The following is a 13,880-nucleotide window of genomic DNA, read 5'->3' as shown; positions in this document are numbered from 1 at the left end:
TTCGGAAGCTCCGGGCATCGCCTGTTGATCGTGTGTTGTTGGATTATTAAAGTTTGTGTCCGAGGTTCTCGTCTTCTTACTATTCGCCGTGCTAGGAGTCTGTATCAAGCAACATAGCTGGGGATAGAGTATTGCCACGATCCGCATATCCTATTGTTTTGCTCGCAGCGTGATCGAACCGTAACATATTTGGCGACGCAAGATGGAGGCAGAACAACTCAAAGTAATGTTTGAGCAACAACTGCAACTCATCAAAGTACTTACGGAGCGACTATCAACTACATCTTTGGCTTCCCCGGCTGCGGTGTTTGGTAGGAAATCCATGTGCATTTCAATTTTTACAGAACAAATGGACATACGTGTTCCAACCTAGAGGACAGTGGTATGTGCTTGTCAGGTCTCTAACCATTGGCCAACTTGGTATAGGAGACTGCGATTGTCGCACGGGCATCCCTAAGTACAGGTGAATGGGTCACACAGGACCAAGAACCAATCCAACGTCAAGATCCAATCGCTTCACGACGGTGTGATCTAAATGTATCTATATTCAACTTGTACTATTTGTCATGATCTCCGTCGGGTTCTTCGGCTTGGTGGACACCCGATAAGCCGATCCAATGCACCCAGTAAACACACGGCCACCAGTGGCTAAGTTTGCAGCGTTGTTAACACCGATTTCTTTTATGAACACAAGCCAAATTTACTGTTGCATAAAAGCCCTCTGAAAACAAGTAAAACATGATAAGTTTGATGTTGGAGCCCTATTTAAAAACTCATCTTCGAAACTGATTCATCATCATTATCAGCCGTAATACCCGCGTACTTATCGTACAGTGGTTGTAGTTGTCACAGTTTCGTTCACCGACGCTTTGGGGAGGCGGGGCAAGTAGCTCTGCATTGGAGGCGGGAGCTGATAAATTGGTAAATACAAAGTCAGTAAGGGGTTAAGTGGGGGGTTTGAATAGGGATGCATCAAAAGCAATAGATTGAATGCAAGAGCGCCATTGAGGGCGCTACTGAGTCATGCCTGACAATGTCTCTAATCATCGACGCGGCCCGTCTCGGGGTCCCCATCAGAGAAGACGGCAGTAATAGGCGCAGCTGAGCTTGCGGGTAATGGCTTTTAAACTTCGCTGTCAAGTCATTGTTTGACCTCCCCTAGCTCGTTCCCAGCCTTCACGTGGTTGTCCAGAAAGAACCCTTCGATGAAGTCGGTCGACTAGCAAACGGAGCACGTGGCCAAGCCAGTGCAACCTATGCAGTGTGATCAGTTCATCTATTAGGGGTAAATTATTTCTCCCGAATACCATTCAGCGTACTTCAGCATTGCTGATCCGGTGTTGCCACCTGATTCGGGCTCCGAAGACATCGGTGGTCAAACATTGAAAGTCTTTTGACATACTCAGCGTGCAGCGGCCAGGTGTCTGATCCGTACAGTAGTATGGAGTGCACCGCAGCATTGTAAGCTCGACTCATAACGGACAAACTGATATCACGCTCATGCCAGAGGTGACGCAGGTTCACAAAAGCTGCTCTGGCCTTCCCGATCCGGAAGGAAATAAATTTTGCGATACCACCGGAACTTATACAGCTACACGGGTAAACAAATTTGTCCACCATCTCAATCGGCTCGTCCGCAAGCATGAGGTTAGGTTCCGAGTTCACCCAGTCTTGCAGCAGCACTTTACACTTTGCCGGTGTGAAGCGCATGCCGAACCGTGAAGCAGAATTACTTAGATCATTTAATATTATTTGCATTACCACGGGGTCAGATCCAAGAGGAAGTATGTCGTTTGAGTACTCGATATCTGCGAACGGGCGCCCTGGGAGCACCAACTCAATACACGGTGTATTTTTTTGGCTTCCACCTTTGGCCGACCGTAGCAACCGGCGGCATGCGTAACGTACCACCCTATGCCACGGGTGGAGTGCTTAGTGGGCATCCATAGATCCTACCTAATTCCTTTGTCTATAGCAGTCCACTTTTTTAAACATCCCACATAATTTAGGTTTAATGTCTTTCACCCACAGTGGACGCATGTCCACTTAGTCCCTACGACATAACCAGAAGCCTCAATGCAAAAAAAATAAACGTTTCATGAGTAGCAATGATGTAGAACAGGAGTATACAAAGAGGCTAAGCTTACCTGAGGGTTTCAATACGTAAATCAAGCTTCTCGTCACAAGTGGGGGTTGCGGCACCAATTTTCTCCTCGATAATTTGTTTGGTACATTTGAATGTATTCACACTCCAGTTCTTTATGCTGTCCAATTTTCTGTACAACTGAGGACGTTCATTGTGTTCTCCTTGAGGTGGACTTGTATTCGGTATATCATAGGAGGCTAGTTTTAAGTGTCAGGCAACAGTAACCATACCTTTCTGATATGCTTCTTCGACCAATCCACCGTTAGGGACTGGGGGATGAGACTGATCAGGATAGAAATTTGTGTTTGAGGTCTCCGCAAACACGTCATTGGGACTGTGAAGGACAGATCGAGAGCCAGTAGTAGTTGGGGAGTAACTGCCATTCGACATATTTCGAGGTAAAGATCAGCAGCGAGAACTATGAGCTGGAATGGTTTGAATCCATTAGCCGATGGCTGCAAATGACAGACAAGACATCAACAAAGGACAAGTGATCACCACGCTGTGAAATGATTTGGCTAAGAGTTACACGAGACATGCTTCTCCATGATAATCCTCACGAGCAATTAACATCTCCGTCCAACAGTCAGTCACCCGCAGAGACCGCACAAATCTAACCAATTGTGCAGGTCAGTTTGTGTGCTTAAAGTATACAAGTCGAAAATAACGGGAGAAAACTTGTACGAATTTAAACATGACACACACTCTCACCTTCTGAACCACCGCCGTCTAGACTGTTTTTTTTTCAATTCATTTTCAAAGGCGGCAAAGCGACCGGTTTCCGCTTCTGTCGTTATCCCCTTAAAATCGCGCACCGTTGTTTTAAGGTCGCGCAGTACCAGCCCTAGCGGTCGGGTAAGTTCAGTTCAAACGTGAAAGTACGGTGATTTACGCACCTGAAAACCCGTCGGTAACAAGGTGTATCAGGTAAAGTAACTCATTGATGTGCACAGATCATCTGACGACATTAATATGCATGCAATAATCGAGAGTGAGCGTAATTCGAATGATCGAGTTATTGGAGAAACGACCAGTCTCTGAGGCGTGATTTTGTGTAAAATTTTTCATAATATTTCCTGCTCCTACATACCAAATGAGTAAACTCTCTGGAAAAATTCTTACAGGGTGTGGAGTCACTGCCATAAATGAAAGTCCATTGCAAGTCCCCACGACACTGAATTTGGCTAATTGTCCTTTTTGTAGAACACTGTTATGGGTGACTATTTTTCGTAAGTAGTTCCGTTCAAAATATACGGGGTTTTTCTCCGGTAGTACCACTGTGTCAGGCACGTGCCTCGATCAGTGATTGTAGCGGCTTCCCTTAAGAATAATTTCGACCGACTTTTGAATAATAAATAGGGGGCCCCTAGCTTGGCTAATGGCAGTCTGCTTGGCAGTGCAAAACGCCTTTTAGAAGTCTAAGTAGCATCGTTAAATTTCCGCCGCCCATCCGTTGTCTGGGTTATTTCGCCAAGAAAGTAGAGATGTGTGCACATATCATTAAAAATCCCTACAGCAGGACAACCCATATGCTGTAGGTAATCAGTTAGGTAACTGGTTAATTTCTGGTGATTACGCTCACTAACTTTGGGACCGCTGATGCCAAGCTGGAAAGCCTGGAGATTGAATCTTTTCAAGTTCCTCATTCCTGTTTATCACCTTCATGCAAGCGGATCTTAGTCTCTCGACCTTACCAGCGCAGACAACAGGGACAAATGTGGGACCTGTTAAATGCAGCTGTCAGGTTGACCCCAAGTATGGATTGTGGACAGCCAAACTTTTGCGTCTGAAGCCAAACCAAACGTCAAAGCCTAGCAGTGGTTTGGTTAATCTTAACTTGCTCCAGCGCACCATATGTTTCGCGGTCTATTTGGGCTGCCAATTCAGTACAATAGGCCTCTTCGTTCTAACAAAAATATTTATTCCCAGCAGGTGGGCGGCATACCATCAGGTGTAATCATACAGATACAGTCAGAATAAGAGATGACTAATGGGATTTGTAGGTGCTGAGGACTGTGAAGAAACAGAGAGATCACACAGATAGTGGGTCTTGTCTGACACAGATACGGTCAAGTCCAAACTGACATGGGCTAATTTGGGTGAAGCAGAGGTTGGAGTCGGGGAACAATTATTACAGCCACGTATGCTTCGTCGGATGATAATTGATGGCGATATTCCGACGCTTTCCGTATTTCCTAACTGTTCATCAATGCACGCGAGGAACCGATTTGGGTGAATTTTGGCAGAGCAACGTATATCTGGCTTGTGGATACAAGCCCTACACCTTTCCGATCCCGGATGCCATGGGTGCCGGGCGTCCAACTATGTACGCTATCATAAAAAACAAACGCTTTGCACCAATGCGTAAACTAATCGGCTTGTTCAGGGAAAGATTGGCAAACAGTATCCAGTGAAGAATTTCGTGAATAATGAACTGGAGGTATGGATGCGGGCAGAAAGAGTGGTGTTTGATTGCAATGTTATGCTGTGCTGCTCTCATATTCGGAAAGCTGTCTGGAAGAACGTCTGTATCGTATAACGCACATACATTTTGCTCACAGGCAATGCATACAGCCGGTACTAGCCTGGAAGATGCCCTACAGTGGGTTTTCGTTTATTGCAACACTGGCACAAAGAACTCGACAAGATCAGAAGCTGCCGTGCCACACGGACCCATGGTTTCTCTTTTATTGCACGGCCTCCTGGTTGTACATCACCAGCAAATGGACTATATACGCACCATCCGGGATTGCCCATTTTGGTAATATGGCCAACAAACGTCTGGGGAGCGCAACCCCCTCTGAAAAACCAAGTTCACTACTCAGGAACACTGGCACATGCCATACAGAAGGTATCCTGGTAGATCAAGTGGCTCATTCGGGAATATGAGTTTCATGCGCCATATCACTGCGACCGACAGAAAATCCTTAAAAGCTACTGCTATGTTCTAATCATTGTCAAGTGACCACGTACGTGGGCTCCCTGGTTTTGAGTCACTTGAGACTATGACCCACTAGTCTGCACCATCGTGGTGTTAGAGCAAACAGGGTAAAGTCAATCTGCGTCCAAGAGCTAATAAATTATGGTGCAAACACCCAAATGCTATCAGACGGTTGGCACCCGCGCTGGAAAGTGCACATGAATCTTCTACAAGGCATTAATTTGTTCTCCGCATTAAGAGACAGGTTAGTTGCATGAGGTAAGAAATATCATTCACGGGTGTTTTATCAGGATTTTTCCCATTCACCAACGCTGGCCGTTTGATTTAAACCTACTGAAATCAGGTATTCCTTTTACATATGTTCCCTAGCCAAGCCGTCAACTTTAGACGGCCTGCGTGAACAGCTAGTGTTGAATAAACTTCAGGGGCTAGAACACGGGAGCACCGTAGGCGTCATTGAGCAGTTGCTCGTTCAGAGGCGAAACCTACCGTGCCAAGGCTTGACGTCCGCAAATAACTACCTGCCGTTGGTGATCAAGACTACTTCACTTCAAATTAGATGGCGCTCTAAGGACGCATACGTCGGATTTTGCGTGCTTTGGGACAGGCCGAGTAGTAGCAGTAATCGCTGCCGTGCGGTGATGCTCTTCAGGCTTGTGCCAGACGTGGGTCCGCAGAGGAGTGCTTTATTTCTAGTGCCTAGCTTTCTGCCCGCCAGTAAACACGCAAGCGTGCTTGTTAAATTGCCTGCGGGCCACAGCAAGAATCCCAGCACACTATGTCCTGGAAGTCAATGTGCGTCCGTATTTTCCACTTCGATAATACAATATTAGTATGCCAATACTATAGTAATGCCATATTATGTGTTAATACTGCAGAGCGACAGCTAGAGAAAAATGATTATCTCGTGACTAATACGAGACAATCATTTCCGGACTGTTCGTCTGATAATGAAACATGACGGGATTCAGGGGTCTCGTATTTCTTGAGGGCTGATTGTCGGTGGGCATCAGGAGACAAGAAAAAACATTATACGAAACAGCCCCTAAAGATGGCAGTATGTGATCAAGCCTATTCGAGATCGTCATCGCTGATGTGCTCCTCTAATATCGATCGCTGCTCCCACCTCATCAACTACCTACTTCATACAAGTTAGACCTTTCACCTCTTCGATAGGATGGATTAGCGGGCATCGGACCGTTGATTATGAACCATGGACCCCCAGCCACCTGTTAGTCGTGTGAATCAGCCAGTCTTGCTCAGCTCTGCACCAGTTCCCATATAGCTAGTTGATCAGGCATCGTTGCCCCAGTTCATACACGTTAATATCACAGCAACCACAGCACCGAGAAACCTAACTTTCTGGATGGCCCCGTGACGGACGTCGTGAATAAGGTTGCTTGGCTGCGATGCGCAGTTCCGTGGGCAGCAGGATGTTGTGGGTTTTCCAGGGGTCTTTGCAAGTGGAGCAAAACCATTGTAATATCGCAGACAGTATTTGTTTTTTCAGTAGGGGGCCCATTCATGTGTAATGCACACATCGGATGGCGTGGATAATGGCCAAACAGGACGTTCGTAGCACGCACCACCGGCAAAGTTGTTTGGTGACAACAAGTGGTTAAACGGGACAGGATAAAGATGGTTCTGCACTCGGTAGTCTAGTCATCGGAATTAAACCAAGATAGTATACTATATACTATATACTATATACTATATCGGAATTAAAGATAGTATACTATATACTATATACTATATACTATACTGAGATGGAGGAGATTTCGATGAAAGTGAGCAGAGAAGCTGGACGGTAAAGGAAATCAAACACGCAAGAAATGGCGGGGGGGGGGCTTCTGAAATGGTGGGCTTTCCCGCACGTTATTACTGAGTTGGATAATCTAGGAGGGAAGATGAATGAAAGGGGGTGGTCACCAGTCCCCGAAGCGCTACTATCAGCTTTACTCTATAAGTAGTACAGGAAGACTTTTGACGCTTGCCTCACATGCTGGAGTCGTACTAAATGTATATATTTTACTTGTTCACTCATGAGAGCGGCAGGTGGATGTTTTCTGTCTGGTTGACGAGCTAAGTTCTGATGTGGTGTATCTTCTGTTCTGATGAAGGCAGATGTAGGCCACGGGCATCGCACAGTATCTTCGGGTTATCCCAGGTATGATGTTTTTTGACAGACGAAGGGCCAGTTTTTTCCTCTTTGCTTCACGGCATTGCCTGGTAAATAATCCAACTGAGGCGAGTCCAACATCAGCAGAAGCGAACAAAAGACAGCCGTGCCCCTTTTTAGTTTCCTGAATTTGAAGGCTGACCTCAGAACCACCGGCAATGGGTAATGCACCCGTGCTCAGGGTAGTAGAACAAGGCGCCCGTTCGGTGTGAATCATTATAGTAGAGTCAAGCAGTATTATTTTTTATCGGCAAAGTATTCAATGATCCAAGCGCAAATCGACGCCACGTTTCGAAGGAATTTTTGAAGCTGATCGAGCTTGTTCCTCCCAAGGTTTGCACGCTAGCAAGCAGCACAGCTGATTTTATCTTTGGAACACACCAAATTTATTACCTCATATCTTCTATTATTGTGGCCGTTTTATGCAAACCAATTATTTCCCCCATCTAACATCATTTTAGGTTTGGTTATTTGGATCAAGACACAATAAATTCAGAGGGTCTCCAATCCAAGATGTTGCGCAAACAAGAAATGGATGAACAAATTGAATTTTAGGCAGTATTTATCAACGGCAATAATGAAGACAGGGTAATCAGTTTGATTTAGAGTAGGCATAAGGAGCGGACGTCGTTTCCCTGACAGAAATGAATAAGCTGTTGACGAAGTAGTTGCAAGATAGTGTGTTATTTTCGCTTGGGCATTAAAGAGATGCTTTTTGGCAGGAAAGACATGCTGCGTCCTTGATCTCAGTACGTGTTTGACGGCAGCCCACTTCTTAGTACCTCAGTGAAAATCGAGACCTTCCGCCGTGTAGGCGTATCAGAAATGCGTATCTACTTATGCATATCTACTTAAACTGGAGACGGCTTCTTTGGAGAAGACATAATGAGCCACTGTCCAAAAAAGCATAAGGCCAACGCGCTTTTTGTTTCAGAGATACCAGCGCGCATTCAAATGGGCCCAAATGTATCTAAAAGGATTCGGCGTCTTTTGAGAACCAGAAACCAACCATCCTTTGAACAGGTAACTTCAGGAGACAGAAAAATAGTTGGCACCTCGTAAAATGCGGAACCGCTGTAATTCGGTAATTTATCAATCGAACGTACGAAAACAAGATGCGATAAAAAATTCTGGTCGGAAAAACAAAAATGCTCTATTTAATTGCACAGGATTCCGTCAGAGACAGAAGCCGACACGCCTCTCCTCAGGGCACATAGAGTTAGAACAAACAAATGACCGAATAGTGGTGCGTTTGTATACTCGCCGCCCCTCTATTAGCACGGATTTATCGTCCATCTGGCCTTTAATTCAAGAAAACCATAAAAAACATAGTTGTTGTTTGTCTGTACCTGGATTGAACTTGTCGCTGTTTTCACTTGTCTGGCATTACCAAGGAATATGAGTCAACGACCGCTGTATCGTTATTTGATTTATAAAAAATTGCATGGGGTTACCTGAGGGCTCACGGTTAGCATGTGCAAGGAGTTGCCACCTTCGTTTTGTTTGGGATGCACAACCCAAGTCCACTTCGTTTTCCAGATATAATGCGCACGTCCGCCCCTCTTTTTCTCTGAAACAGTATGTTCACATAAAATGTAATTTCCCTATCACTTCCTGAATACCAGTAGTCACGGGTAGCTCCTATTTGCTGGTTTTGCCATGCACCACGCAACTCCAGTCGCCTCCAGGATATGTTTGCTCTAATCCGCGGAACCTTCCGTTCGTATTTAAGCGATTTGGTTTTCCACTGCAGTTTTGGTTTGCCTCTTCCATAGGCTCAGTTTCATACACAGTGTTCGGTTGGCACCGTGTACTGGCATTATCCCCCCATCGAATCTTTCTCTTACACCTGAATCCCCTAAAGCAGTGACAAATGTGGGTCTACTTAGTTTCAATTTGGATCATATTTTTGGGGTTATTTGCCTCCGCTTCGAGTACTTTCATCTTTATCTCCACGTTTGCCTTTTGGGACCCTGGCTCTTTCCTCAACTGCTCAATGTCACTCATGGCCAGCAAAAGTTTTCAGTTTTAGTTCGCGACAACCGGCTTCATCTTTGAACTATTCGCACCTCGTGACATTGTCCTAGATTTTTCGGTTAAAACAACTACGGTGACCTTCACAGAACAGGCACGTCTCATTGGTTGTGCCCACCTCCCGTTGTTTTGCTGCCTGCTGCGTTCAGGTTGTAACAACCCGATCATGCCGCAATCGGCATGTTCTTCGCCTGTTGGGAAAGTATTATTATTAAAGAGAAAACTATACCTGTCTTAATTCTGTCCGGCGACGCGTCACGTCCAATCTTGTCATGACGTGACCAAGAAGAGCTGCTAACCAAATAGGTCCTTATGAAGAAGGACGCTTGACGACCCTTGATAGGACAGACCCTCAAGCTGGATAATTCTTTTTTAAAATGCTTGTTAGACGCGCCATTTAGTGTGGATGTTTGTCATTTACTCGGCCACATGATTTGCATCACTAGGAGGCAACCAAAACATCAGTTACTCTTATTAAACATGTGGACCATGTTTTTGTTTATTTCGTTCCATCAAGCTCACTCCAACCGGAGTTGGCAGTATTTAGGATATCAGTGCATCCTTCGCAAGCAGTATCTTCTGCTTTCATGGCAGAGATGTTTATTAATTTGTGACGTTTGCGAATCTGAATTAATAGGTAGATCCTCCCACGTTGTATTGGCCCGAATACCGATGGGTGTGCTATGCATCTGGGTGTGATGCCAACAGGGCAGCATGCTTTGGGCTCAAAACGTTCATCCGCCTCTTGAGAAGCAAAACAGGAGCAACACCACGAACAAAGTAATAGTGGCAGCTAAAGTCTACATATGGTCCTACACATCTCCATTCCTTTCCTAGGAATGTAATCACATCAAGATTGGAAAAGGTAGCAATAGTAAGAAGAAACTTACCGACTAAGGGTGCTATACATAATTAAAGTTCAACGAAGACTATGCCGACGACTTGGAGCCACAGAGTGCAGTCAAACATTGAGTGAAATATGCTGTCCACCTTGTTTCTCCTATAAAATATTATCACCCATATACTTCTCGCTGTGATAAGTTACTAAAACATTTAGATAAGAAACACCGGGATTTCAGAAAATGTCGGAAATCCCACGATTTCTCATTGTTAGTTCTCATGACTACGCTCTCAACCGACCTAGCGTCCTTACGGGTAGCTCCTAAAATCCGAGAGGAAAACACCGTTCTCAGAACCCCTTTTAACTTCACGTTCCGTGGGCGTTGTGCCTCAGAGTCACCCAATTGTTTGCGTTCCGACGAAAGCTGCTCTATTACTGATGCCATCAGTGTAGCAGACCATTTAAAAGCTTACTTCGCTAGCTGCTGCTTGCCCCTTTCTTCAACTAAGAACTTAGTCTGCCTGCCGCATATGTCAAAATTCCAAACGTCCAGGGTAGCCACCCGTCTCTCAGCAACGTGAATTTCCCCTGGCTGTTGTTTTGCCTTTCTTTCAAATCCCCTGGCTTTGTTTTGCCTTTCCTTCAAAACTAAGGGCCCCGATTACGTTTAGGGCCGAGTTCTGCCTGAGTTTAGATACAAAGCGGTCAACAAATCGGAACCTTCATCTCTCAGTTGAAGCAACCTGAAGTTTGCCCGCATTTCTAACCCGGATCACGACAAACTACTTCCAACCACAGGAGGTACAGCACACCTCCATTTTATTAAGAACCCTTGAGCGCCTTATCAAAGGCCTAGTAATCAAGTTCCACCTGGCTACATATTCCATAGGTGACTGACAGTATCTTTCTCAGCGACTCATCAACGGTGGCCAGGTTTAATTTTCCGAAACAATTACGGCAGCCTACGACTCGGGCACTCCACTGTAACAGTGGAGTAACAAAAACTTTCGACCAGGTCCCCGATACACCCCTGCTAAATAAGCTTAGAACTGTTGGCATCAAATGGACCTTATTTTAGTGGTTCGCCTCCTGCCTGTCGGGAAGAACGCAAGTTGCGCAAATTGGAGATAAACAATCAACACCACTATCGACCATTACTCGAACATTGCTGTTAGGTCCCATCATCTTCCTAATGTATATAAACGACGTCTTCTCCGCCGTGCCCCATGATATAACCTTCATCTTCGCAGACGATATTAAAATCGTGCATAACTTTTCTCCCTCTGCACAAGCGCCTAACTTTCACCAGATTNCGAATTACCTGGCCAAAGCTTCTGTTCCGCATAATTCCGAACGACTTAATGCCGCAGCTCCCTCCCGGTTGGCGCGTTCATAATTAATGGGGATCTTGTCACTCAATCCACAGAGATAAAAAAGGTTTGCCCCAGATATTTTTGTAGATTCAGCCTTCCAACCAAGTCCGTTGTCAGGTTGTTCAGAGGCTCAGCTGTCTATATTGCGCTCAAGACGCATCAGTCGCTATTATTAGGCCATGTGTGTGACCAACATTGTATTTCTGTCTCGCATTTTCTTCTCTTTAAACCCAAAGTACTGGAATATAACTTGAAACCATTCAACGCTTATCCAAAAAAGGATGTTTTCACAGTCCCACGCTCTCTTTTGCTGCTGTTGCTGTACACTTTTAGGGTCTTAACTACTATGTTTCAGACGGTTTAAGCTAAATCTAATGCTCTTCTACCGTCTGATGCAGATGCTGGACCACATGTCCAACTACATCCTCGGTATAAATTCTGTAACTCCATCAACCTTCTAATGTGCCCCCTAGCTCACACAAAACATACCCCACGCTTTCTAGTTTACCTCGTCCGCATCTGCAGCAATCTTCCTGAGCGGCTGCAAAACTACGCGCACCGGCGTGCATTTTCGCAATCCGGGGATAGATTACTTACTTGTAGAATTGATGCCAACTAAATTAATACCCAGCTACCCGCCAATATCCCGAATGACTCTGGTCCCATGAAGCGGTACAGTTAGTGGGCAAGTATGAGGTCCCGTTATTATATCCTGCTATCCCCCTGAATTACTTCAAGCCACTGAAGAACATTAAATACTTGCTCGAGGTGAATGTACTGTGTTACTGACCAGTTTGTTCTTCGAGACTCCTTGTACCTCCTAGCAGCTAATTTAATGCAGTAGAGTACTCTATCTGCTCTGTCCAATGACTTGCTCTGTTTGGCTTAGCTCTCCCCAACTAAACGCTAGCCAAAAGCAGCATTTTTTAATACTACGGTGCATTATATGCCGATATATATGCAAATCTGCCTTACAGCCTCAGAGCACTCACGTACAATATCACAATGCGCTCCTGCTTGACAGTAACTCCAAACAATGCTCAGTCGCCGTTTAGCCATAGAGCACGCGCTCTGAATATCACCATTCCGTTTCCACTATCTCGGTGAAAGCTGCCATTTTCACTTACATTCTCCGCAACCTGTTTTCACCTGTTTGCTGTTTGACTGAATTGTCCTACTAGCCCACTTTCCCTCCCCCGACCGAAAAAAGGATCTGGTTGCTGGAGTTCCTTGATAATGCACGAGACACACTGACGACTGCTTGGTGGTTTTCATTCTGGTAAAACGGTTAGCATGCGGGAGGAATAAAACCTCGTACAGTGCTCGGTGCACTCTTTGGGGAGGGTCGTCCAGTCATGTTGCGCCTTGGTGTGTTCGTATACCCGTCACCTGTCCGATGACATTGGTGTGTCTGAGCCCGGACTTTAATGCAGGAACTCCATAAAAGGGCACCGTTGTCTTCTGCTTGTTGCTGCTGGTGATGGGCTTGTCTTGGGTGCATCTGGCAATGCCACAAGCAAAAGATGGCGAAAACCGGAACTCTCATCTGTGGAAAATTTTAAAAAAAATCTTGGGACACCTGAAGACACTCTGCGATGCCCAGAACTCTCATCAACATGCAAAGCTGCTTCTGCCCTCGGCAAAATTGGGGTTACATTTCACCAGGTCTACCTCGCTCATACATGGTCTTGAAATTATCCCAACACGATTCAGACAACGAGTAACTATCTTACTGTGGCTTCCTCGTTGTCGTAACTTTATGTCACATTCGATTCATCTGACGAAAGCCGACTTTCCTCTGCTTGGAAGGAAGCGATTGTCACACCTATCTACAAAACTGGTGACCGACTATTGCCTGGCAGCCACGGGCCTATAAGACTCACTAGCGTGCCGTGCAAAGTGATAGACCGCATTCTGAAGCGAGCTGTCCTAGATCACCTCACTTCCGGCAACCCAGTATCTCCAGCTCAACACGGACTTCCTCCGAACCGTTCTTGCGTAACTAACATGCTCGTGTTTACGGACAGTCTAACTTAAGCCAAAGACGAATGACTCATATCGAATGCCGTATTTTTCGATTTCGCAAGAGCATTTGATATGGTCCCACATGTCCCGCTGCTCCACAAACTTGAGTCTTACGGGATTCAAGGGAAAATCCTTCATTGGATCAGACGTTCCTATCAGACAGATCATTCCGAGTGAGAATAGGCTCAACCTATTCCTCTCCAGCGCCGGTCTCCATTGGAATTCCTCAAGGCTCCGTCTTGGGACCACTCCTGTTTCTGATCTACGTCAACGACCTCCCAGACGTTCTTGCGAGTCCATGTTTACTTTTTGCGGACGACTTGAAATCCTGGAGTTCCAAT

At 45.6% G+C, this 13,880-nt stretch overlaps 1 protein-coding gene across 1 annotated transcript in view; it reads right to left on the bottom strand.

Moving 5' to 3' along the window:
* T265_05194 (hypothetical protein) overlaps positions 1-3,038 on the bottom strand; it is a gene marked incomplete at both ends in the record, with an annotated part of 16,595 nt that extends 13,557 nt beyond the window's left edge. The window contains 2 exons of the mRNA XM_009170138.1: positions 2,148-2,601; positions 2,858-3,038. The remainder of the gene's footprint in view (positions 1-2,147; positions 2,602-2,857) is intronic.
* Between the last annotated feature and the right edge of the window lie 10,842 nt (positions 3,039-13,880).

Source organism: Opisthorchis viverrini (genome assembly GCF_000715545.1).
Source record: "Opisthorchis viverrini unplaced genomic scaffold opera_v5_94, whole genome shotgun sequence".
Taxonomy (NCBI): Eukaryota; Metazoa; Platyhelminthes; class Trematoda; order Opisthorchiida; family Opisthorchiidae; genus Opisthorchis; species Opisthorchis viverrini.
The sequence above is the reverse complement of the archived record's forward strand: the minus strand, read 5'-3'. Positions and strand labels throughout refer to the sequence as shown.